Genomic DNA, 27,365 nt, shown 5'->3' with positions numbered 1-27,365 from the left:
CCCCCCGCCCCCCCCCTCAACCACCCCCCTGCCCCCCCCCCTCAACCACCACCCCCCCCCCCCCCCCCCCCCCCCCCCCCCCCCTGCCCCCCCCCCCACCCTCAACACCCCCCGCCCCCCCCCTACCCCCCCCCTGCCCCCCCCCCTCACCACCCCCCGCCCCCCCCTCATTCACACCCCGCCCCCCCCTCAACCACCCCCCCCCTCAACCACACAGAGACCCACAGACTCACCTCACAGAGACCCACAGACTCATCACACAGAGACCCATAGACTCATCACACAGAGACCCACAGACTCACCACACAGAGACCCACAGACTCACCACACAGAGACCCACAGACTCACCACACAGAGACCCATAGACTCATCACACAGAGACCCACAGACTCATCACACAGAGACCCACAGACTCACCACACAGAGACCCACAGACTCCTCACACAGAGACCCATAGACTCACCACACAGAGACCCACAGACCATCACACAGAGACCCACAGACTCACCACACAGAGACCCACAGACTCATCACACAGAGACCCACAGACTCATCACACAGAGACCCATAGACTCACCACACAGAGACCCACAGACTCGTCACACAGATACTCACAGACTCACCACACAGAGACCCACAGACTCACCACACAGAGACCCATAGACTCACCACACAGAGACCCACAGACTCACCACACAGAGACCCACAGACTCACCACACAGAGACCCATAGACTCACCACACAGAGACCCACAGACTCACCACACAGAGACCCACAGACTCACCACACAGAGACCCATATACTCACCACACAGAGACCCACAGACTCGCCACACAGAGACCCACAGACTCACCACACAGAGACCCACAGACTCACCACACAGAGACTCACAGACTCACCACAGAGAGACCCATAGACTCACCTCACAGAGACCCATAGACTCACCATACTTCTGATTAGCATGGCACACGTACACACACGCACACACACACTCGTACACAAAAACACGTACACACACACGTACACACAACGCACGTACACACACACGCTCATACACACACGCACACACGCACGTACACACACATACTTGTACACACACACGCACATACACACACACACGTACACACACGTACACACACACACGTACACAAAACACACGTACACACACACGCACGTACACACACACACTCGTACACACACGTACACACACACGTACACACACATACACGTACACACACGCACGTACACACACACGCACGTACACACACCCGTACACACACACACTCGTACACACACACAAACGTACACACACACATGTACACGCACACACACGCACACACACGTACACACACACGTACACACACACACGTACACACACACACGTACACACACACATGTACACGCACACACACGCACACACACGTACACACACACGTACACACACACACGTACACACACACACACGTACACACACACGTGAGGTGGCCTCGCTCACGATGACGTTTCGATGTCACCTTCACCGCACCCCGCACAGAGAGAGCGTGGGGAGAGACGCGCGGAGGTGGAGGAGGTGGAGAAGGTGGTGGAGGTGGTGGTGAGGTTCCGGCAGGCAGGGCGTGGTGGTGCGCGTCAGCGCCGCTGGAGACGGACGTGGGTCAACCCCCCCGTGTCCGTGCCCGAGAACCAGCGTGGCCCCTTCCCCAAGCTGCTGCTGCAGGTGCGGCGCTGTGCGCAGAGCGCTCCCATTCTCGCTGTCGTCTAGCCTCATCCTAGACTAGCCCTAGACTAGCCTTAAACTAGGCCTAAACTAACCCTAAACTAGCCCTAGACTAGACCTAGACTTGCCCTAAACTAACCCTAAACTAGGCCTAAACTAGGCCTAAACTAGCCCTAAACTAACCCTAAACTAGGCCTAAACTAGCCCTAAACTAGGCCAGAACTAACCCTAAACTAGGCCTAAACTAGGCCTAAACTAACCCTAAACTAACCCTAAACTAGGCCTAAACTATGCCTAAACTAGCCCTAAACTAACCCTAAACTAGGCCTAAACTAGCCCTAAACTAGGCCTAAACTAACCCTAAACTAGGCCTAAACTAGCCCTAAACTAACCCTAAACTAGGCCTAAACTAGCCCTAAACTAGGCCTAAACTAACCCTAAAATAACCCTAAACTAGGCCTAACCTAACCCTAAACTAGGCCTAAACTAACCCTAAACTAGCCTTAAACTAGGCCTAAATTAGGCCTAAACTAGGCGTAAACCAGCCCTAAACTAACCCTAAATTAGGCCTAAACTAGCCCCTGCCTAGGGTTAGGCCCCGTGTAGAAGGTGGAGGTGGTGGAGCTGGATCAGACAGACGAGGAAGAGGAGGAGGTGGAGGAGGGGGAGGAATCCGTAGAGCCGGGAAGCTCTTTTCTATCAGCCACGGGGGGTGACACAAACACGCCCAGCGGCGGTGCAGAGTCCAGGGATAGTTCAACAAACACACGGGACGCGGACGGCCGTGATGTCACACACTCACTCATTCACTCACACACTCACTCACACTCACTCACACACACTCATTCACTCATACACACACTCATACACTCACACACTCATACACTCACACACACTCACACGCACTCACACACTCATACACACACTCACTCATACACTCACTCACTCATACACACACTCACTCATACACTCACTCACTCATACACTCACACACTCACTCACACACTCACACACACTCACTCACACACTCACACACACTCACACACTCACACACACTCACACACTCACACACACTCACACACACAATCACACACTCACTCACACACACACTCACACACACTCACTCACACACTCACTCACACACACACACTCACTCACACAACGCGGATGACCGAGGGTGAGCCGGGCGTGAGAGTGCCGAGACTAGTCCGGCGTAGGAGCCCCCCACTCCGCCAACCGCCCCCCACTCCGTCACGGCCCCCCACTCCGCCAATGCCCCCCACGGCAGGTGAAGTCCAACGCTGTGGGCGTGGACGTGCGCTACGCCTTGGCGGGGGAGGGCGCTGACCGACAACCCACGGGGCTGTTCGTCGTCGACGCCGCCACGGGGAGAGTGTCAGTCACCGCGAGCCTGGACCGCGAGGTGATCGCTCAGTATCGCGTACGGAGCACACTACACGACTATACACTATATACTACACAATATATACTACACTATACACTACACTATACAACACTATACACTACACTACACGACACTATACACTATATACTACACAATATATACTACACTATACACTACACTATACACTATATACACACTATATACTACACTATACACTACACTATACACTACACTATACACTACACTACTATACACTACACTACTATACACTACACTATACACTACACTACTATACACTACACTACTATACACTACACTACTATACACACTACTATACACTACACTACTATACACTACACTATACACTACACTCTACACAGCTGCACTCTGCTGCTGCTGTTGTTGTTGTGACTGCAGCTGCGCTGCTTCGCCGTCGACCCGACTGGAGGTTTTGTGGAGGATCCCGTTGACATCGTCATTGACGTCATCGACGTCAACGACAACCGCCCCAAGTTCACCAGAGACGTCTTCCACGGCAGCCTCACGGAAGGATCGCCACGAGGTGACGATGATGATGGTGACGATGATGATGGTGACGATGGTGATGATGGTGACGATGGTGATGATGGTGATGATGATGGTGATGATGACGGTGACGATGGTGATGATGATGACGATGATGACGATGATGATGATGACGACGATGATGATGATGATGACGATGATGACGATGATGATGATGATGACGATGATGATGATGATGACGATGATGATGACGATGACGATGATGATCATGATGACGATGGTGATGATGATGACGATGATAATGGCGATGATGATGATGGCGATGATGATGATGGTGATGACGATGATGACGATGACGACGATGGCGAGGATGATGATAGAGGGAATGGCTCCGACTCCCCCACGTAGTTTTACCCGGGCCCGCTCACCATCATGAAGGTCCTTAATGATTGTGAACAGAGGGTCAGGCACTCCGAAAGCACGAAGAACAACCCAGAGCCCAGGCCTACTGATGGTATCATAAGCCTTGACCAGGTCAATAAAGCAGAGATGTAGGTCTTGTTGGAACTCCACAACTCTGCTGTAGCAGGCGACAGAAAATATGGCATCTGTGCAGGACCACCCTTTCCTGAAACCGCATTGGGGCTCCGCACGCCTCTCCTCAGTGTGCCTAGCAAGGCGATGTTGAATAATCCTTGCCAGGACCTTTCACGGTACACTGAGGAGTGAGATGCCCCTGTAGTTGTTACAGTCTGTGCGGTCCCCCTTCTTAAAGAGGGGGACCACCAGGGCATCCTTCCAATCCTGCGGAACCCGTCCAGTGGTCCAGACTGTTGTTATGATGTCATGTAGGGCAGTCTGTGCACAAAGGCCACCCTCCCTCAATATTTCACTTGGGAGATCATCTCTGCCAGGTGCCTTTCCTGGTCTCAGACTCCGGATCGCCTTCAGTACTTCCTCAACAGATCTCAACTCAGCTAGCCACTCAAAGGGGGGGTGACTTCTTCCAATATTTGAGGCACCGCAGCCTCAGCAGGGTCATCCCCACTTTGTCCCACGTTTTTTCTAGGCTGAGGGATTTGCCCTCCCCCAGGACCTCAGAAATGCTCAACAAATCTGCCAACCTGTTCCTGGGGGACGGAGATTGGATCACCATTCTTTCTCTTAATGATGGTAATAGGTGTGGCGCTGCAGATTACTTTTTTGATGGAATTAACGAGCGATTTGTGATCACGGGCCATTGAGGCAGACTCCATCTCCTCAGCAACCCGCGACCACCACCCATCCTTGCAGCACCTCACGGCTCTCCGAACCTCCGAGTGAAGGCTGCGGTAAGCCTCCTCATTCTCCGACGTGGGATGCTGTAGCCGATGAGAGCGGGCCTGTCGCCTTTTTCTCAGCCAGCTTGAACACCTCCTCTGTCAGCCAGGGTCTCTCGGGAGGTCTGGAACGTGTACCTAAAGCAGCCATTGCAGCTGCATGAGCCACAGTCCTAAACTTCGCCCATTTCCCCTCGATATCAGGAGGAGTCAGGGATGATGCCAACCCCAGCCGCAAGCGATGATAAAATTCTCGCTTGCAACTTTTATCAGCTAGCTAAGACCAGGCCATTAAGGGTTTGAATGAGGTGCTGGGTGTACACTCACCACCGGAGTGGAAGAATGTCACTTACACACTCATTCACTCACACACTCATACACTCATTCACTCACTCATTCACTCACTCACTCATACACTCATTCACTCACTCATACACTTACACACTCACTCACATACTCACACACTCATACACTCACTCCCTTATACACTCACACACTCACACATTCATACACTCACTCCCTTATACACTCACACACTCACACATTCATACACTCACTCCCTTATACACTCACTCACACACTCACACACTCACTCATACACACTCACTCACACACTCACTCACTCACTCCCTTATACACTCACTCACACACTCACTCACACACTCACTCATACACACTCACTCACACACTCACTCACTCACTCACACACTCACGCACTCACACACTCATACACTCACTCGCTCACACACTCACTCATACACTCACTCAACAACAACCGCCATTCGCCACTAAGTGGCGGTGACGTCACCACGACGCTTGTGCCAGGTCATGTGCACCTTGAGGCCATGTGAAGTGTCGAACGCCCGCTGGCAGGAGGTCACGGGGCAGACCCAGGTGCCACGGGTCGACTGACTGAGATGACCGAGATGACTGGCTCATGCACCACCTGTGCCCCCTACTGTGCCAACTTGCTGTGCTTTAGCCACCCGGCTCCGCTCATTGTTGTGAGCGTCGCTCCTCCGCCCTCCGTTGTTGGAGGGCGACTGCCTCCAACTGCCCAGTAGCGTCCTTCACGAGCCTCCTCCACAGAGGCCGATCTTGATACCGTTGGTACCAGTCATCGGCAAGTCCACTCAGCTCCACGTCCTCCTGTACCACATCACTCCATCTCTTCTCTAGCCCGTGCCGCGCCCGTTTAGCCCCCTCGATCCGGCCGAACAAAAGCTGTTTAGGCATGCGGTGGCTGGGCATGCGGGCTACATGACCCAGCCAACGCAGCCTTGCCTGCCGGAGGAGCTCACCGATGGGACTTTGCCCAGATCTTTCAAGGATTTGTGAGCTCCTCACACAATCCAACCTGGTTAATCCCAGGATGGATCGTAGGCAGGCCAGCCTAAATGTTTCCAACCGACGAAGATTCTCCATTAGGGGGTGTCCACGTTTCGCAAACGTAGAGAAGGGAGGGAATGACCGTGGCCGAGAAGACCCGAAGCTTCGTGCGGAGCGACAGACAAGGTAGCTTCCACACAGCGTTACGCAACCGATGAAAAGATATTGCCGCTCGACTGATTCGGAGTGAGACCTCTGCTGTTAAACTGGAGCCGGTCATAAGCACACTGCCCAGGTATGGGAAACTCTCCACTCTCTCCACTACTGCCCCATCACACACACTCACTCACTCCCTTATACACACACTCACACACTCAATCACACACACACTCACTCACTCCATCCCCTCCCTCTCCCACCTCCCCCTGTGGCCGTGTCAGGCACCTTCGTGATGAGGGTGGAGGCGAGTGACCTGGACGACCCCTTGACGCCCCACGGAGCTCTCCGCTACGACATCGTGGGGCAGTCCCCCCCATGGGGACCGCACAGCACAGCCTGTTCCACATCGACCGTCGCACGGGCATCATCACCACCCGCACTGTGGTCGGGCTGGACCGAGAGGTGGGTGTCACGTGTGTGTGTCTGTGTGTGTCTGTGTGTGTGTGTGTCTGTGTGAGTGTGTGTCTGTGTGTGTGAGTGTGTGAATGTCTCTGTGAGTGAGTGTCAGTGTGAGTGAGTGTCTGTGTGAGTGTGTGAATGAGTGTCTGTGTGTTTGTGTGAGTGTGTGAGTGAGTGTGTGAGTGTTTGTGTGAGTGTGTGAGTGAGTGTGTGAGTGTGTGTTTGTGTGTGTGAGTGTCTGTGTGTGTGTCTGTGTGTGTGTCTGTGTGTCTGTGTGTGTGTCTGTGTCTGTGTGTGTGTGTCTGTGTGTGTCTGTGTCTGTGTGTGTCTGTGTCTGTGTGTGTCTGTGTCTGTGTGTCTGTGTTGGTGTCTCTATTGGTGTCTATGTGTGTCTGTGTTGGTGTGTCTATTTGTGTCTATGTGTGTCTATGTGTGTCTGTGTTGATGTGTGTGTCTGTGTTGGTGTCTCTGTGTGTGTGTGTCTGTGTTGGTGTCTCTATGTGTGTCTATGTGTGTCTGTGTTGATGTCTGTGTTTGTGTCTGTGTGTGTCTCTCTGTGTGTCTGTGTGTGTGTCTGTGTGTGTGTCTGTGTGTGTCTGTGTTGGTGTCTCTATTGGTGTCTATGTGTGTCTGTGTTGATGTCTCTATTGGTGTCTATGTGTGTCTGTGTGTGTGTCTGTGTGTGTGTGTGTCTGTGTTGATGTGTGTGTGTCTGTGTGTGTGTCTGTGTGTCTATGTGTGTCTGTGTTGATGTCTCTATTGGTGTCTATGTGTGTCTGTGTGTGTCTCTGTGTGTTGTATGTCTATGTGTGTGTTGTGTGTCTGTGCGTGTGTCTGTGTGTGTCTGTGTGTGTCTGTGTGTGTGTCTGTGCGTGTGTCTGTGTGTGTGTGTGCCGCTGTGTGTAGAGAGTGGCGCGCTTCTCGCTGGTGGTGATGGCTTCGGACATGGAGGGAGACGCCAGAATCAGTCTCTCAACCACGGCCACCGCCATCATCACCATCACCGACATCAATGACCACGCCCCCGAGTTCACGAGCAGAACCGTACGGCACGCCGCCACCACCACCACACACACCACCCACACGCACACCGCCACCCAACCTCAACACTGCACCATAGACTCAACACTGCACCATAGACTCAACACTGCCCCATAGACTCAACACTGCCCCATAGACTCAACACTGCCGCATAGACTCAGCACTGCACCATAGACTCAACACTGCACCATAGACTCAACACTGCACCATAGACTCAACACTGCACCATAGACTCAACACTGCACCATAGACTCAACACTGCACCATAGACTCAACACTGCACCATAGACTCAACACTGCCCCATAGACTCAACACTGCCCCATAGACTCAGCACTGCACCATAGATTCAACACTGCACCATAGACTCAACACTGCCCCATAGACTCAACACTGCACCATAGACTCAACACTGCACCATAGACTCAACACTGCCCCATAGAATCAACACTGCACCATAGACTCAACACTGCACCATAGACTCAACACTGCCCCATAGACTCAACACTGCCCATAGACTCAACACTGCACATAGTCTGTATACAACAACAACAACGATGTCCCGCCCCCCGCCCCCCTCCCTCGTCACCACCGCCGCCACCCGCCCCAGTGGACGGGCACGGTGCGTGAGAACGCCGTGGGGGTGCCGGTGACGATGGCGCTTCTCTCGGTGATCGACGCGGACGAGGTCGGCACGGCGGCGTGGCGAGTCCGCTACTCACTCCGCGGGGGGGGGGCGGGGGGGGGGCGGCGTGGGGGCGGGAGACCCCCAGGACCTGTTCGCCGTGGAGACCGACCCCGCTACCAACGATGGCAGGATCGTCGTTGTCAAGGTAACGCTTGGGAGGGAGGGGAGGGAGGGGAGGGAGGGGAGGGGGGAGGGAGGGGAGGAGGGGAGGAGAGGGGAGGGAGAGGGGGGGGGGGGGGAGGGGGGAGGGAGGGAGGGAGGGGAGGGAGGGAGGGGGGGTGGAAGGAGGGGTTGGAGTGAGGAAAGGGAGGTAGGGGAGGGGGGAGGAGGGAGGGGAGGAGGGGAGGAGAGGGGAGGGAGGGAGGGGGGGAGGGGGGGAGGGGAGGGAGGGGGGAGGGGGGGAGGGGGGGAGGGGAGGGGGGAGGGGAGGAGGGGGGGGTGGAAGGAGGGGTTGGAGTGAGGAAAGGGAGGTAGGGGAGGGGGGGAGGATGGAGGGGAGGGAGGGGAGGAGGGGAGGGAGGGGAGGGAGGGGGTGAAAGGAGGGAGGGAGGGAGGGAGGGGGGTGGAAGGAGGGGTTGGAGTGAGGAAAGGGAGGGAGGGGAGGGGGGAGTAGAGGGAGGAGGAGGTATTTTTTGCACAGACGTCCAGTGGGGGGTGGGGGGTGGGGGGGGGTCACGGGGTCAGAACGTCGCCAGCACTGGGGAGACAAAGGCGGCCGGGCGTGCTGCTGGCTTCCCACCCCCTCGTGTGCCACAGCGCCGGCCTTGCCCCTACAGTCTGCTAAACTATACGGGGGATCTTTGTCTTTTGTATGTTCGTGTGTCCGTGTGTGTGTCCGTGTGTGTGCGCGCGTGTGTGCGCGTGTGTGTACGTGTTTGTGTGTACGCGTGTATGTGTGTACGTGTGTGTGTACGTGTTTACGTGTGTGTGTGTGTACGTGTGTGTGTGTGTACGTGTGTGCGTGTACGTGTGTGTGCGTGTGTGCGTGTGTGTACGTGTGTATGTACGTGTGTACGTGTGTGTGTGTGCGTGTGTGTACGTGTGTGTGTACGTGTGTGTGTACGTGTGTGTGTGTGTGTTGGTACGTGTGTGTCTGTATGTGTGTGTACGTGTACGTGTGTGTACGTGTGTGTGCGTGCGTGTGTGTACGTGTCTGTGTACGTGTGTGTGTACGTGTGTGTATACGTGTGTGTGTGTGTACGTGTGTGTATACGTGTGTGTGTGTGTACGTGTGTGTGTACGTGTACGTGTGTACGTGTGTGTACGTGTGTGTCTGTGTACGTGTGTGTGTACGTGTGTACGTGTGTGTACGTGTTTGTACGTGTGTGTGTACGTGTGTATACGTGTGTGTGTGTCTGTGTGTACGTGTGGTGTGTGTACGTGTGTACGTGTGTGTACGTGTGTGTACGTGTGTTTGTGTGTACGTGTGTGTACGTGTGTGTGTACGTGTGTGTGTACGTGTGTGTGTGTACGTGTGTACGTGTACGTGTGTGTACGTGTGTACCTGTGTGTACGTGTGTGTGTGTGTGTACGTGTGTATACGTGTGTATGTACGTGTGTGCGTGTGTGTGTGTACGTGTGTGCATGTGTGTGCGTGTGTGTGTGCGTGTACGTGTGTACGTGTGTGTGTGTACGTGTGTGTGTGTGTGTGTGTGTGGGTACGTGTGTGTGTCTGTGTGTGTGTCTGTGTGTGTCTGTGTTGGTGTGTGTACGTGTGTGTGTGTGTACGTGTGGTGTGTGTACGTGTGTGTGTCTGTGTGTGTCTGTGTGTCTGTGTTGTGTGTGTACGTGTGTGTGTGTGTACGTGTGTGTGTGTACGTGTGTGTGTGTGTATGTGTACGTGTGTACGTGTGTGTGTACGTGTGTGTACGTGTGTACGTGTGTATACGTGTGTGTACGTGTGTATACGTGTGTGTACGTGTGTACGTGTGTGTACGTGTGTGTATGCCGCAGCCCTTAGACTTTGAGATGGCGTCGTCGTACAAACTCATCGTCGTCGTGGACAACGAGGAGCCGCTCGTGAAATCCGCGTGGACCCCTCCCCAGAGTACCGCCACCGTCACGGTGAGTCACCCCCACGCACCCCCCCCCCGGCCCCCCCCCACGGCCCCCCACGGCCCCCCCCCCACGGCCCCCCCATGGCCCCCCCACGGCCCCCCCCACGCCCCCCCCCCCACGGCCCCCCAAAAGCTTCACAGCTGCTCGGATTCTCCCGCCACGAACAAAGATTCCCGCGGAAAAGCCGCCACCCCCGCGTCTCTCCCCGCATCTCTCCCGTGTCTCTCCCCACGTGTCTCTCCCCGTGTCTCTCCCCACGTGTCTCTCCCCGTGTCTCTCCCCGTGTCTCTCCCCGTGTCTCTCCCCGTGTCTCTCCCCACGTGTCTCTCACCGTGTGTCTCTCCACGTGTGTCTCTCCCCGTGTCTCTCCCCACGTGTCTCTCCCCGTGTCTCTCCCCACGTGTCTCTCCCCGTGTCTCTCCGCGGCGCCAGGTGAGTGTTGAGGATGAGAACGAGGCTCCGCTGTTTGAGCCGCGGCTGCAGCAGGTGCGGCTGTCCGAGGGCGTCGCTCTGGGCAGCGTCGTCACCACGCTGTGGCACGGGACCCGGACTCCGCACAGAAGCAGAGCCTGCGGTGAGCACACACACCCCCCGCCCCGACAAGCGGGATAACAACCACAACAACCACCGCAACAACAACCGCAACAATCAAACAACTGTAGGGGTGTTAGAGAGAGCCGTTATGCATGGGAGCTTCTGGCAAACAAACACATGGGCGGAGGCTACATGAGTGCATGGGAGGTGCTCTCTAACGACGTCCGCGCAGGCACCTGGGGGGCTGACTCGGAGTTATGATCCCCGGGGCCCCACCCCTCAGCGAGGGGGTTGGGTATAAAGGGGATGTGTCGGAGGGCTAAGGGGGAGAATGTTAAGCTAACCAGTGAAGACTGAGACGTCTTAGATAGAGCCCTGGACTCCCCTGGTTCGCACGTCCTTATCAGGGCCGAACAGGACCGAGCCAGCGGCGTGGTCCCGAGAGCCAGAGCCGGTGCTCTTGTAAGAGCTGGTCTGGGACTCGGTACCGGGCCCGACTTACCAGTGTCGGGCCAGCTAGCCTCCCCTAGCTCCCGTTAGTGGGGACTAGGAGGCAGGCTAGGAGTAGCTAGGACGTGTATCCTCAGATAGTCGGGTGAAGGGGCCGATACCCCCTCTAGTGTTGTATGCCACGAACGTGCTGTGTTAAATAAACCCGTGTGCCTCCAACTCCGGCGTCAAGAGTCGTGAACGCTACTACATCTGGTGTCGGAAGTGAAACAACTACGAACATGGACACGCGCCGGACGACTCGAGTCAGGGTACCAGAGGCGGAGGACGCCGCTGCAGTCGGGGAGCCCGAGACGGCTGAAGATGGCATCGAGCAGCCGGGCCGGATGCATCCACACCGCAGCAGCCGGAGGATGGGGAGCCGTCGACAGAGGGCTGAGGCAGGCGCACGCGAAGCTGGCGGAGCTGCTGTACGCCGCTGCCACCATGCTGGACCACATCACACAAGCTGGGGGCTGCTGGACCGCTACGGGGCGACGACAGCCGACGACCACAGCGCCTTCCCGCCATTTCGACGGAGCACCACTTTGAAATTCCCGCCATCGCCGCAGCTGCTGCTGAGGGTGGCTGGCCTGAGCCTCGCGTCCAACGGCGGCCGTACAGTAGCTGCCACGTCATCTCCAACGGACGGAGCGTCACCACGGGTGCGACCGGCGATGCCATCGGTCGTTCGCGCGCGAAGCAGAGCCGGGTGAGGGGGACGAGGGAGAGCGACCTTCCACCGCGGCTGCTGCGTTACATCAGCGGCTACCTCCACTCAAAGAGTTTGTGGGCGAGGACGGCGACTGGGGCGGCTTCCAGCGGCGCTTCCTCGCTCACCAGGAAATGGCGCGGTGGACGGATGACGAGGCTCTCCGCGCGCTGCCGGCACTGCTCGACGGCGACGCTCTCGCCACCCTAACATCGGTGCCAAAGGAGAAGCGCTCCACACTGCAGACGGCACTGCATCTGCTGGCTGCAGTCTACGGGCCACCGTTGGACTGTAGGCAACTCTTTTACGATCGCCAGCGGGGGGCAAAGGAGTCGCCCTTGGCATACCGCACAAGTCTCCTGGCACTGGCAAAGGCGGCCTTCCCACGGATGGACAACGAAGGCGTCGACGCTATGGTACGGAGAAGATACTCCTGCTGGCAGACGACTAGATATCGTCATCGTGGCACAGGACGACGCAGAAAATGTGTTCCCTCCAAGCTGCACGACTCCTCCACGCAAACCTGCTCTGCAACGACGGAAGGCCAGCAAGGCGGCGACGGGGCGTGCTGCGTGGCTGCAGTCACCCTCCCGGCGGAAGAGATCTGCGCCATCGACCGTCAAACGGCAGCAGGGAGCGGGAGCACGGGCGGACCGGGACGGATCGAGCCACCTCGACCGTCCATCGTCATCGCCAGCGCTTCCCGCGCTGTTTACAACTGCGGTACTCCGGGGCCATGTCGCCTCGGGGTGCCGCTCTCCTCGGCAGCGCGGGACGACACCTCGACGGAACGCCGGCCCTCTTCTCAAGCTCCATCATTCATAACCCGGCGAGTCGCGGCACCCCTCATGTTGTGGGCCACGCACACACCCGTCACACACTCGACACCGTAGCGAACGGGGGGCCGACTTTGCACACCATCGCACCAACACGCACCACTGTGGGGACCTCATATCGAACCCAGCCAGTAGTCCGTGTTGGCCCATCGCGTTGTAGCCACATCGTCGGGGTAGTCAGCCGTTGTGGGGCACATTGACGGGGTTGAGGTGCGCATCCTGGCGATACGGGAGTCATCGGCGACCATCATTTCGGAATAATTTACAATATTCTCCCTGTCCAGAGCCGTCCTTTGATGCCCGTTAACGTGCCATTCTATGCTGCTAACGGGGGCTCACTTGGCATCATTGGACAAATTCGAGCGCAAATTTGTATCGGTGATATTAAATGTCTGGGGCCGATTTTTGTCTCCTCCTCGCTGGCGGTTCCGTGCCTGCTGGGGACGGACTTCCTGGCCAAAATGCCGATTAGGATATTAATCGACCAGGGCTGCATTGAGCTCCGTCGGGCCGACGCATGGCGTTTCTGCCGTCCCCCGTTGCGAGTCGGACGGCGTTCGCGATGGTGCCGGCGTCGTAGATAGAACGGTGCGCGTACCGCCGGGGGCACAAATGTTGATACCTCTAAAACTTCGGCGGCCCTTCGCTAAGGGCATTGGGGCCTAGGGGGTTCTGCTGGGGCCGTCTAGGGCCGGGGTTAGCGGACCTCATTTAGTTCTGGCACAGACCATCGTTAGAGGGGACGGGGATCCCTTCATCGCGGTCCTCAATGTGGGGTCGCAGACGGTGGTGTCCCACAGGGGACCGTGCTTGCTCACGCAACGCCGGTGCCCTGTGAGGAACCCGTCGCGAACCACGCAAGCGCTGTCCCTACGCCGCGACCACATTCGGACAGCGATGAAGGGTGGCTCGAGGCGCTTTGTGCGGGATCGACGGACCTGTCAAATTTAGAGCGTCAACAACTTAAAACACTACTGTGTGAATTTTCTGACGGTTTTCAGTCGGAACAAATACGATTTGGGCTGCACTCATCTGCTGCGTCCCCATATTGATACAGGTGACAGCGCGCCAATACGCCAGAATCCTTTTCGGTTAAGTCCCGCCGAAAAGGACCATGTCAAATCGGCTGTGGATGACATGTTAGCCGCCGACATCATTTCTCCTTCCACCAGCCCTTGGGGAGCGCCGATCGTCCTAGTTAAGAAACAGGACGGTTCGTTGCGGTTTTTGCGTCGATTTTCGTCGCCTTAACAAAATTTCGGTTGCCGACGCATACCCGCTCCCACGGATGGACGAATCGCTTGACGCCTTGGCGGGAGCGCGATTCTTCTCCACGTTGGATTTACTTTCGGGATTCTGGCAGCTTCCTCTGGACGATGATTCAAAGCCTAAAACTGCATTCCGTACACCGCACGGCCTGTTCCAATTCAACCGGTTGCCGATGGGACTCCACTCAGCGCTGGCAACTTTCCAGCGATTGATGGAATTGGTTTGGCTGGATTGCAATGGGACTCGTGCTTGATTATTTGGATGACGTTATCATCTTTAGTAAAACATTTGACGAACATCTCCAGAGGTTGCGGGTGGTTTTTCTCAAAATGCGGGCTGCTAATTTGAATTTAAACCCCAAAAATGTCATCTGTTACGCGAATCTGTGCGTATTTGGGACACATCGTGGGGCGCTCAGGTATTGCTACCGATCCCGCCAAAACGCAGTGTGTCAGCTCCTGGCCGACTCCCACCTCGGTGGAGAGGTCAGGAGTTTCATTGGATTTGCGTCATATTACCGACGGTTTGTCGCGGATTTTGCGACAATTGCGAAACCCCTACACACGTTGACGTCCAAAGGGGTTCGGTTCCATTGGGGACAGGAGGAGGAGGCTGCTTTCCGCTCCCTTCGGGACGCTCTGGTTAAAGCTCCTCCCTTGGTTTACCCCGATTTTTTCAAAACCCTTTTTGCTCGACACCGATGCGAGCAATACGGGTATTGGGGGCGTGCTTTCCCAGGTGGTTGACGGCGTGGAACGGGTGGTCGCGTACGGTAGTCGGGTGTTGTCTCCAGCGGAGCAAGATATTGTGTCACCCGTCGGGAACTGTTGGCAATTGTCTACTTCATCCAACAGTATCGCCCATATCTGTACGGTCGGCATTTCACCGTCCGCACAGATCATGCGGCGCTACAGTACGCCCTGCGAGTTCAACAACCATCGGGACAATTGTCTCGATGGTTGGAGATTCTCCAGGACTTTGATTTTGAAACCACCTACCGTAAGGGCGTTCGCCATACCAATGCGGACGCCCTGTCGCGCATGCCAACCACCTCCGAATGTGCATGCCTCCTGGGGTCGGGACGTTGCAGGCCTCCGGGGGACATATCTGTTCCGGTCTTGGCGGCCGCCGACGACGCAACATTGCTTACAAATTCGATAGCACAACAGGGAAGAGATTCCCTGTTGGGGTTGCCCGTCACTGAATGGGGGCGCCTCCAGATGGAGGATACCTCCCTCCTCGCGTTGCGTCGTGCCGTCGGCGGTGCTGGGCGGGGGAGGGGTGATGCCGACTCATGGGAAATGGTCCAAGGCCTGCTGATGCATTGGGACAGGAGATCCCATCGACACCGGCTGGTGGTCCCTTCTGGGTTGCGGGGCAAGGTGGTGTGGGCCGCTCATGAGCGCCTCCTCCACCTGGGGACCCAAAAGACCCTCGCCTTGCTCCAACTTGATTTTTTTTTGGCCAGGCATGACGAGGATGTCGGCGATTTGTTGGGGTCATGCCCTCGATGTGCGCAACGGAAACCGCCAGCACGGGAGTCTAACCCACCTTTGCAATCGATCAAAGTGTCCAGAGTAAACGAGCTTGTCGCGCTGGATATTTTGGGCCCATTCCCCGCCACCCCAGGGGCAATAGATATTTGTTGACCGGTGTGGAGTATTTTACGCGCTGGCCTATGGCCTGGCCCCTTGCCAACCAGTCGGCAGCAGCCATTGTGGAGGCCTTTGTCAGGGATACGTCCTGGACAAAGGTGCTCCGGAGCGGCTGCTGACCGACCAGGGCAACAAATTTTTCCGGCAAACTACTCCAACAAGTCTGTGAGCTCCTGGGCACGAAGAAAAATTTGTACCTCCCCGTATCACCCGCAAACTGACGGGATGGTCGAGCGTCTGCATCGAACCATCACGTCGATGTTGTCACAGCAGGTTTCGGACTCACAGACCGATTGGGACCTGCAAATTCAAGGGGTCTTGGCAGCATACCGAATGGCCCCCCATGCAGCTACGGGATTTCCCCCCTTCTTCCTCATGTACGGCCGCGAACCTGACCACCTGTTCGGGCCCAGCTGCAGATCCCCGGCGCTGCAGGGTAAAACAAAATTGGCTGACCATGTTAAATTTAATCTGGCAAAATTAACAGAGGCACGGGATGCTTGCCATGCAAAATTCTCCGTTGTGCTCGCCTAATGTCTGCCGGCTGTGCCACCTCCAGGTGCATCAAGAGTGACGGGCTCGCGCCCGATCACCCCTCCTGGGGATGCCAAGGGTCACGCGGCATCGGATGAGGACTCACTCCGAGACGGACAGTTACCACCCGACGGTCCGCCACCCGGGGTTACCCCGTGTGATGGGCCCGCTGCAAGGACGCGTGCAAAAATATTTAGACTATTGTGAGGCCGGAAGATATGTACATATATTGTGTTCATTGTGTGTTGTGTGAGTGGTGTGTTCCCTGCTCATTGGATGTACATATAATGTGTTCACTATGTGTGTGTGTGTGTGGTGGGTTCCCTGCAAATTGTATATAGGCTGCTTTTACGGAATTCGTATTTATTCGGGGGGGTGCGTCGGGTTATTTCTCTTCTTGCTGTTGTTCTTGTTGTTCTTGTTGTTGTTCTTGTTATTGTTGAAAAATTGTGAGGCACACGCACGGTCTGGGGGTGCGTTTGGCAGCCGGGACGGCTGCAAGCTATGCGGGGGGGGGGGGGGTGATGTAGGGGTGTTAGAGAGAGCCCGTTATGCATGGGAGCTTATGGCAAACAACACAGTGGGCGGGGCTACATGATGTGCACGGGAAGGTGCTCTCTACGACGTCCGCGTCAGGCACCCTGGGGGGCTGAATCGGAGTTATGATCCCCTGGGGCCCCACCCTCAGCGAGGGGGTTGGGTATAAAAGGGGATGTGTCGGAGGGCTAAGGGGGAGAATGTTAAGCTAACCAGTGAAGACTGAAGACGTCTTAGATAGAGCCCTGGACTCCCTGGTTCGCCGTCCTTATCAGGGCCTAACAGGACCGAGCCAGCGGCGTGGTCCCGAGAGCCAGAGCCAGTGCTCTTGTAAGAGCTGGTCTGGGACTCCGGGTACCGGGCCCGACTTACCTAGTGTCGGGCCAGCTAGCCTCCCCTAGCCCGTTAGTGGAGGACTAGGAGGCAGGCTAGGAGTAGCTAGGACGTGTATCCTCAGATAGTCGGGTGAGGGGGCCGATACCCCCTCTAGTGTGTATGCCACGAACGTGCTGTGTTAAATAAACCCGTGTGCCTCCAACTCCGGCGTCCAAGAGTCGTGAACGCTACTACACAACCACAACAACAACCACAACAACCAAAACAACAACCACAGCAACCACAACAATCAAAACAACAACCACAACAACAACCACAACAACCCCAACAACCACAACAACCCCAACAACCGCAGCAACCCCAAACAGGAGGACGACTTCTCCGCCAATGTGTCTGTCGCCTGGTGAAGCCGCTTGCCGTCGCCGTGATCGCTGCTGAGACGTCACGGCACTCGGGCAGGAGATGTCGTGGATTTGCTGTCCGACACACGACCGCCGAGTGCCGTATTAGTGCCGTGAGCCCAGCGGCGAGGGAGAGCCGCTACTTGAGGCGACACTTGCATTGAACAATGACTCAACACAAGGTCGCTAACGCCAAAGGGGCTAACGGCCCCTGTCACCCGCTGCTTGGGGAGGTACGGCCCCTGGGCTATCGAGCCTCCTCCTGACGCCGGGACGGCTCTCCGCCCTCCGGCTAGAGGCCCCGGCGGGGGGGGGGGGGGGGGGGGGGGGAGGCTGTCCTGACCCGGCCCAGCCACGGCAGGTCTGGGGGTCTACCCAGTGTCTGACCGCTCTCCCACTCAGTCCTTAGAAGGGCGGCAGGTCTGGGGGTCTACCCAGGCTCCTACCGCTCTCCCACTCAGTCCCTAGAAGGGCGGCAGGTCTGGGGGTCTACCCAGTGTCTGACCGCTCTCCCACTCAGTCCTTAGAAGGACGGCAGGTCTGGGGGTCTACCCAGGCTCCTACCACTGACACACTCAGCACTTAGAAGGGCAGCAGGTCTGGGGGTTCTACCGAGGCTCCTACCGCTGTCCCACTCAGTCCTTAGAAGGACGGCAGGTCTGGGAGTCTACCCAGGCTCCTACCGCTCTCCCACTCAGCCCTTAGAAGGACGGCAGGTCTGGGAGTCTACCCAGGCTCCTACCGCTGTCCCACTCAGCCCTTAGAAGGACGGCAGGTCTGGGGGTCTACCCAGTGTCTGACCGCTCTCCCACTCAGTCCTTAGAAGGACGGCAGGTCTGGGGGTCTACCCAGGCTCCTACCGCTGTCCCACTCAACCCTTAAAAGGACGGCAGGTCTGGGGGTCTACGCAGGCTCCTACCGCTGTCCCACTCAGCCCTTAAAAGGACGGCAGGTCTGGGGGTCTACGCAGGCTCTTATCGCTGTCCCACTCAGCGCTTAGAAGGGCGGCAGGTCTGGGGGTCTACCCAGGCTCCTACCGCTGTCCCACTCAGCGCTTAGAAGGGCGGCAGGTCTGGGGGTCTACCCAGGCTCCTACTGCTGACACACTCAGCCCTTAGAAGGACAGCAGGTCTGGGGGTCTACCCAGGCTCCTACTGGTGACACACTCAGCGCTTAGAAGGACGGCAGGTCTGGGGGTCTACCCAGGCTCCTACCGCTCTCCCACTCAGTCCCTAGAAGGACGGCAGGTCTGGGGGTCTACCCAGGCTCCTACTGCTGTCCTACTCAGTCCTTAGAAGGGCGGCAGGTCTGGGGGTCTACCCAGGCTTCTATCGCTGAAACACTCAGCGCTTAGAACGACGGCAGGTCTGGGGGTCTACCCAGGCTCCTACCGCTGACACACTCAGCACTTAGAACGACGGCAGGTCTGGGGGTCTACCCAGGCTCCTACTGCTGACACACTCAGCGCTTAGAAGGATGGCAGGTCTGGGGGTCTACCCAGGCTCCTACCGCTGACACACTCAGCGCTTAGAACGGCGGCAGGTCTGGGGGTCTACCCAGGCTCCTACCGCTGACACACTCAGCCCTTAAAAGGGTGGCAGGTCTGGGGTCTACCCAGGCTCCTACCGCTGTCCCACTCAGTGCTTAGAAGGGCGTCAGGTCTGGGGGTCTACCCAGGCTCCTACCGCTGTCCCACTCAGCGCTTAGAACGACGGAAGGTCTGGGGGTCTACACAGGCTCCTATCGCTGACACACTCAGCGCTTAGAAGGATGGCAGGTCTGGGGGTCTACCCAGGCTCCTACCGCTGACCCACTCAGCGCTTAGAAGGGCGGCAGGTCTGGGGGTCTACCCAGGCTCCTACCGCTGACACACTCAGCGCTTAGAAGGATGGCAGGTCTGGGGGTCTACCCAGGCTCCTACCGCTGTCCCACTCAGTCCCTAGAAGGACGGCAGGTCTGGGGGTCTACCCAGGCTCCTACCGCTCTCCCACTCAGTCCCTAGAAGGGCGGCAGGTCTGGGGGTCTACCCAGGCTCCTACCGCTGACCCACTCAGCGCTTAGAAGGATGGCAGGTCTGGGGGTCTACCCAGGCTCCTACCGCTGTCCCACTTCCCTAGAAGGACGGCAGGTCTGGGGGTCTACCCAGGCTCCTACCGCTGACCCACTCAGCGCTTAGAAGGATGGCAGGTCTGGGGGTCTACCCAGGCTCCTACTGCTGTCCCACTCAGTCCCTAGAAGGACGGCAGGTCTGGGGGTCTACCCAGGCTCCTACCACTGACACACTCAGCCCTTAGAACGACGGCAGGTCTGGGGGTCTACCCAGGCTCCTACTCTAAGCCCGGTCTTCGGCTTGGCGACGACTGCCGACCCCGTTGAGGGGTCCGGCGTTTATTCACCCTCCAGGGTGTCTCCCCCCCTGGCCACTCCTCCCTTCCGGAGACTTCTCGGGATCCTAGAATATTCCCCCCCCCAGCCCCCCTCCCCTCATGGGGTCTGGGGAATCCAAGCGGCCCACAACCACCCCCTGCTGACGTACGTCTGCTACTGCAGGTGAGTTACCACAGTTTGTTCATGGCGCTACACTATACACTACACTATACACTACACTATACACTACACTATACACTACACTATACACAACACTATACACTACTACACTACACAATACACTACACTATACACTACACTATACACTACACTATACACTACTATACACTACACTATACACTACACTATACACTACACAATACACTACACTATACACTACACTATACACTACTATACACTACACTATACACTACACTATACACTACTATACACTACACTACTGTAGGGCTGTTATGGAGGGGCTGTTTGTACATAGGATCAAACGGCGAACAAACACAGTGGGCGGAGCTCCGGGAGTAAACGGGGGGGGGGTGCCTGCAACGACGTCCGCATCGGGCAGCCTGGGGGTAGGGCTGCCCGGGGTTGTGATCCTGGAGGGGGTATAAAAGGGGATGACAGAGAGAGCTCGGGGCTCAGTATTAGAACAGAGGAGGGAAGATTGAAGACCCGGGTAGCTAGAGCCCTGGACTCCCCTGAGACGCCGCCCTTGTCAGGGCCGCGCAGGACCGAGCCAGCGGCGTGGTCCCGTGAACCAGAGTCAGCACTCTGGGATTCCGGGTACCGTAGCCCGACTCACCAGTGTCGGGCCAGACAGCCTCCCCTAGCCCGTTAGTGGAGGACTCGGGGGTAGGTCAGGGATAGCTAGCGGTGTATCCCCAGTTATACGGGTGAGGGGGCCGATACCCCCTCTAGTGCTGTCCTGTCGTGACGACTTGTAAAATAAATACACGTGTGCCTCAACCTCGGTGTCAAGCGTCCTCACCGGTACTTCACTACTATACAGTACACTACTATACACTACACTACTATACACTACACTACTATACACTACACTATACACTACTATGCTGGTAGCCACCCACCCCTCGTGTGTGGCCACAGCGCCGGTAGCCTCCACAGGCGCCGCTGCTGCTACTCACTAACGGCACTTGCCCCTGCAGCCTGCGAAGGCTACGCTGTGGGGGGAATCTTCGTCTGTGTACCAGCGTTGGCCCGCTCGCCGCTAACGCCACTTGCCGCGACGGTCCGCCGAGGCTACCCGGGGCGTCCTTTGTCTGTGCGGCAGCTACGGCAAGCTGCGTGTGCCGGGTGACTGGCTGGAGGTGGACGCGGTGAGCGGCGTGGTGAGCACCGCGGCGGAGATCGACCGTGAGTCGCCCCTGGTGCGGGACAGCGTCTACACAGCCACCTTCCTGGCCACTGACAACGGTGCGGGGTTACACTACACTATACACTACTATACACTACACTATACACTACACTACACTACTATACACTACACTATACACTACACTATACACTATACTATATACTACTATACACTACACTATACACTACACTATGGTGCGGGACAGCGTCTACACAGCCACCTTCCTGGCCACTGACAACGGTGCGGGGTTAGGGGGGGGGCCTGTAGCCACGCTCACCACTCACACTCACCCTCACCACTCAACCCGTCACACCACTCACACTCACCACTCACCACTCACGCTCACCGCTCACCACTCACGCTCACACTCACCACTCACACCGTCACACCACTCACGGTCACCACCAACACTCACCACTCACCCTCACCACTCACCACTCACACACACTCACCACTCACACTCACCGTCACACTCACACATCACACTCACCGTCACACTCACACACACTCACCACTCACACTCACCGTGACACTCACACCATCACACTCACCGTCACACTCACCCTCACCACTCACACTCACCACTCACACACACTCACACACACTCACACCACTCACCACTCACACCATCACACTCACACTCACCCTCACCACTCACACTCACCACTCACACAGTCACACTCACACTCACCCTCACCACTCACACTCACCACTCACACAGTCACACTCACACACACTCACACCACTCACCACTCACCGTCACACTCACCGTCACACTCACCGTCACCATCACGGTCACCGTCGCCGTGCGTGTGTACGGGTGTAGAGAGTCACTTCTGAGACGCTAGTGGCGGTAGGAGGCACACACACACACGCTCACCACTCACACCGTCACACTCACACACACTCACATTCACCACTCACCGTCACACTCACCGTCGCTGTGCGTGTGTACGTGTGTAGAGAGTCACTTCTGAGATGCTAGTGGTAGTAGGAGGCACACACTGACACACGCACACACGTTCACCACTCACACACACTCACACTCACCACTCACACCGTCACACACACACGCACACACACACACGTTTAGTCGACACTTGTAGACAACTCTGTTCACACACGGGGTCACTGCGGGCGTGTCGGCACGGCCGGCGTGCTGCCCGACCCGCCACGCCGCTCACCAGGAGCGAGGACGCGGGGGGAGGGCGCCGCTACGGGGACCACGTCCCAGCAGACGGCCCCGAACCAGCCTCGCGACCTCCCTTTTATACCCCGCCCCGCCCCGCGCGGCCTGGCTCCGCCAGAGGTCGCAAACGGGTTTTGATTCCGTACCCCCCGTACCCGTACCTGGTCGCACCAGGGTCGCAAACGGGTACCCGTACCCTACCCGATACCCGGCCGGGTACGGGTAGGGTACGGGTACGGGTACCCGATTGCGACCTCTGGGATGAAGCCACGTTGCAAGCGCGGGTGGGTTGATTCTAGGAACTTGAATTGTGAGAAGAGACAAGACGTTGGGAAATGAGTGACAAAAAGGTACCTGTTACCCATACCCTTCCCGTACCCGTACCCTACCCGTACCCGTCCGGGTACGGGTAGGGTACGGGTATCGGGTACCTGATTGCGACCTCTGGGATGAAGCCATGTTGCAGGCGCGGGTGGGTTGATTCTAGGAACTTGAATTGTGAGAAGAGACAAGACGTTGGGAAATGAGTGACAAACGGTGACTCACCAGTGACTCACGGTCTACCCGTACCCGTACCCGGCCGCACCAGGGTCGCAAACGGGTACCTGGGTACGGGTAGCTGGGTATCGGGTCGGGTACGAGTATCGGGGGGTACCTGGTTGCGACCTCTGGGCTCCGTCCTCGGCCCCACCCCCTTCTGGAAGCTACCAGAAGGGGGCGGGGCCACGCACCACGTGTCCCAACTGTCACCTCTGGGCCACGCCCCTTGCTCGGCCAATCACGTGCCGCCTATCACGTGGTGCCCTGCCAGCCAAGCGGGCTGCTAGCAGAACTGCGCCCCCTAGGGACCCGCTCCGTGACATTGCGTGGCCCTGCCGCTAGTAACCACCTTCACTACATTCTGTGTGTGTGCGTGTGTGGTGTGTACGTGTGTGTGTGTACGTGTGTGTCTGCGTGTACGTGTGTCTGCATGTGTCCTGCGTGTACGTGTGTGTACGTGCGTGTGTGTGTGTACGTGTGTGTTTGTACGTGTGTGTGTGTACGTATGTGTGTGTGTACGTGTGTGTACGTGTGTACGTGTGTGTACGTGTGTGTGTGTACGTGTGTGTGTATACGTGTGTGTATACGTACGTGTGTGTACGTGTGTGTGTGTACACGTGTGTGTGTGTACGTGTGTGTATGTACGTGTGTGTGTACGTGTGTACGTGTACGTGTGTGCATGTGTACGTGTGTGTACGTGTGTGTATGTGCGTGTGTGTGTGTGCGTGTGTGTACATGTGTACGTTGTGTGTGTACGTTGTGGTGCGTGTACGTGTGTGTCTGCGTGTACGTGTGTGTGTATGTGTGTGTGTGTACGTGTGTGTGTGTGCGTGTACGTGTGTGTGTATGTGTGTGTGTACGTGTGTGTGTGTGCGTGTGTGTGTGTACGTGTGTGTGTGTGTACACGTGTGTGTGTGTACGTGTGTGTGTACACGTGTGTGTGTACACGTGTGTGTGTACGTGTGTGTGTGTGTACATGTGTGTGTGTACGTGTGTACGTGTGTGTATGTGTGTGTGTGTACGTGTGTGTGTGCGTGTACATGTGTGTGCGTGTACGTGTGTACGTGTGTGTGTACACGTGTGTGTGTGTACGTGTGTGTGTACGTGTGTGTGTACGTGTGTGTGTGTGTACGTGTGTGTATGTGTGTGTGTGTATACGTGTGTGTGTGTACGTGTGTGTGTGTGTACACGTGTGTGTGTGTACGTCTGTGTGTACGTGTGTGTGTGCACGTGTGTGTGTGTGTGTGTACGTGTGTGTGTGTGTGTACGTGTGTGTGTGTGTGTACGTGTGTGTGTGCGTGTACGTGTGTGTGGTGTACGTGTGTACGTGTGCGTGTGTACGTGTGTGTGTACGTGTGTGTGTACGTGTGTGTGTACGTGTGTGTACGTGTGTGTGTACGTGTGTATGTGTACGTGTGTGTGTGTACGTGTGTGTATGTACGTGTGTGTGTGTGTATACGTGTGTGTGTGTACACGTGTGTGTGTGTGGAGCAGGCTCCCCCGCCAGCGCTAGCGGCACCTCCACGCTGCGGCTGTTGCTGAGCGACGTCAACGACAACGCCCCCACGGCCGCCGTGTGGCCCCAGGGGCGGCCGCCTGCCCCCACGGCGGCGTCACCGTCATGGCCGCCGACGAAGACCAGGACCCCAACGGCCGCCCTTCCGCTTCCAGCTGGCGCCGGGGTGGGGGGAGACAAGTGGAAGGTGCGGCAGGTGGACGGTGAGTGGCGGGGGGGGGAACACGCCGCTCGGGAGATGGCGCTCGCCGTCGTCGTCATCATCATCATTGTCGTCATCGTCGTCATCATCATCATCATCGTCACCGTCATCATCATCACCATCATCATCATCGTCACCGTCATCATCGTCACCATCATCATCGTCGTCGTCGTCATCATCATCGTCATCATCATCATCGTCATCATCATCGTCATCATCATCGTCATTGTCGTCATCATCGTCATCAACGTCGTCATCATCATTTACATTGACATTGTTGTTGTTCCCGTTGTTGTTGTTTGTTGTTGTTGTTTACTTCCCCCCCCCCCGCCCCCCCCCCCCACGGCAGCCAACAGCTCCCAGCTGCTGGCCAGGTCTCCGCTGCCCGAGGGCCTCCACTGGGTGGAGCTCGTCGTCTGGGACTCGGGGACTCCGCCACTGGGCGCCGTGCGCCGCCTGCAGGTGCCCGTCTGCGCCGCCTGCGACCACCGCGGCCTCTGTCGCCGCGGCGACGGAGCCGGAGCCAGCGCCGTCGCCGTGGCGACCATCGTCGTGTTGGTGATCTTACTGGGTCAGCTGCTCACTCAGTCAGTCACTCACTTACTCACTTATACACTCACTCACTCAGTCACTCACTTACACACTTACTCACTTACTTACTCGCTCACTTACTCGCTTATACACTCACACACTCACTCACTCACACACTCAACACACTCACTCACTCACTCACTCACTCACCACTCACTCACACACTCACTCACTCCTCACTCACTACTTACTCACTCACTCACTACTACTCGCTTATGCACTCACTCACACACTCACTCACTTACTCACTCACTCACACACTCACTCACTCACTTACTCACTCACTCACACACTCACTCACTCACCCACTCACTCACTCAGTCACTCACTCAGTCACTCACTTTATCAGTCACTTACTCACACACTCACTACTTACTTACTCACTTACTCGCTATACACTCACACACTCACTCACTTACTCACTCACTCACACACACTCACTCACACACTCACTCAGTCAGTCACTCACTCACTTATACACTCACTCACTCAGTCACTCACTCAGTCACTCACTTACTTTATCAGTCACTCACTCACACACTCACTTACTTACTCACTCACTCACTCACTCCTCACTCACTCACTCACACACTCACTCACTCACTTACTCGCTTATACACTCACACACTCACTCACTTACTCACTCACTCACACACTCACTCACTCACTTACTCACTCACTCACACACTCACCTACCCCTCCTCCCTCTCCTCCTCCTCCCTCCCCCCACTCCTCACCCTGACCCACGACCCCCGCTCCGACCCCTGACCCCCGCCCCTCACCCTGACCCATGACCCCGCTCCGACCCCGTGACCCCCGCCCCACGCTCCTCACCCTGACCCACGACCCCCGCTCCGACCCCGTGACCCCCGCCCCCTGCCCCTCACCCTGACCCACGACCCCCGCTCCGACCCCGTGACCCCCGCCCCTCCTCCACCCAGGCCTCCTCGGCTCCCTCCTCCTGGCGGTGGCGTTCAAGCGCCGTCGCCACGGAGACAAAGCGGGGAGGTGGAGCCTCGCGGAGCTGCACGGTGACCTCACGGTAACCCCACCCACAGTGACCCCACGGTGACCCCACGGTAACCCCACCCACGGTGACCCCACGGTAACCCCACTCACGGTGACCCCACGGTGACCCCGCCGTGTTGAGGTCGTGTTGAGGTCGTGTTGAGGTCGTGGTGTCTGCACTGCAGGACTACGATCCGACGTTGCTGCTCCTGGAAACAGCGTCACCACCGTCACCACCGTCACCACCGCCACCACCGCCACCACCGCCACCACACCACCGCCACCACCGTCATTGTCACCGTCATTGTCACCGTCGTGCGGCGATTGTCCCGATCACTCCCCCTGAGAGAAACCATTGCAGCCTTCATCAGCAAGGTTAGTACCACCACCACCATCACCACCATCACCACCATCACCACCACCATCACCACCACCATCACCACCACCACCATCACCGTCACCATCACCACCACCACCACCACCATCACCACCATCACCACCACTACCACTAACACCATCACCATCACCACCACCATCACCACCATCACCATCACCACCACC

The 27,365-nt window shown here is 57.1% G+C and overlaps 1 pseudogene; it reads left to right on the top strand.

The window, feature by feature from the left end:
• The window catches only part of LOC133340045 (cadherin-2-like), a 27,392-nt pseudogene extending 554 nt beyond the window's left edge, over positions 1–26,838 (top strand).
• Positions 26,839–27,365: the final 527 nt, after the last annotated feature.

The sequence above is a fragment of the Lethenteron reissneri genome, unplaced genomic scaffold (assembly GCF_015708825.2).
Source record: "Lethenteron reissneri isolate LAM-NWPU_2019-01 unplaced genomic scaffold, ASM1570882v1 scaffold_658, whole genome shotgun sequence".
Taxonomy (NCBI): Eukaryota; Metazoa; Chordata; class Hyperoartia; order Petromyzontiformes; family Petromyzontidae; genus Lethenteron; species Lethenteron reissneri.
Note: the sequence above shows the minus strand (reverse complement) of the source record. Positions and strands in the feature narration are given on the sequence as shown.